At 42.6% G+C, this 465-nt stretch overlaps 1 protein-coding gene and 1 long non-coding RNA gene across 2 annotated transcripts in view; one reads left to right on the top strand and one right to left on the bottom strand.

Moving 5' to 3' along the window:
* The window catches only part of wdr18 (WD repeat domain 18), a 78,529-nt gene that overhangs the window by 48,128 nt on the left and 29,936 nt on the right, over positions 1-465 (top strand). The window lies entirely within an intron of this gene.
* LOC107753822 (uncharacterized) overlaps positions 1-465 on the bottom strand; it is a 16,155-nt gene that overhangs the window by 9,557 nt on the left and 6,133 nt on the right. The window lies entirely within an intron of this gene.

Raw genomic sequence — 465 nt, 5'->3', positions numbered from 1 at the left:
CTTAATTATAATTGGTTTATAAACATTATTTTAAACATTATGCACTTTTTTCCCCACAGATAGTAATGTTATCATATGCTTTGAATAAACATGCATTAGTAATATTTTGCTAGCTTCGCTGTTACAAGCATACATTTTCTGCCCAGTGTTTTGCTTATTTTAAGCAATCTGGCAACCATGCGCACGCGCTCGCCAGTGTTGCCAACTTAGCGACTTTGTCGCTATATTTAGCGACTTTTCAGACCCCCCGGCGACTTTTTTTTCCAAAAAAGCGACTAGCAACAAATCTAGCGACTTCTTGGACAAACCTTAGCGAGTCTCTGTGATCGCTGGTACTGACGCAACGGCGCGAGGTCAGCGCGCACACGCCTCTCTCTCTGCGTCTTCTCTGTACAGCGAGCGGCTGAGAGGAGCAGCGCCTTCAGTTAAAATAGATATTATGTTGCTTCTCTAATTTTACATGCA

The sequence above is a fragment of the Sinocyclocheilus rhinocerous genome, unplaced genomic scaffold (genome assembly GCF_001515625.1).
Source record: "Sinocyclocheilus rhinocerous isolate Xijiao unplaced genomic scaffold, SAMN03320098_v1.1 scaffold711, whole genome shotgun sequence".
Lineage (NCBI taxonomy): Eukaryota > Metazoa > Chordata > Actinopteri > Cypriniformes > Cyprinidae > Sinocyclocheilus > Sinocyclocheilus rhinocerous.
This window is presented reverse-complemented; position numbering and strand designations above follow the sequence as displayed.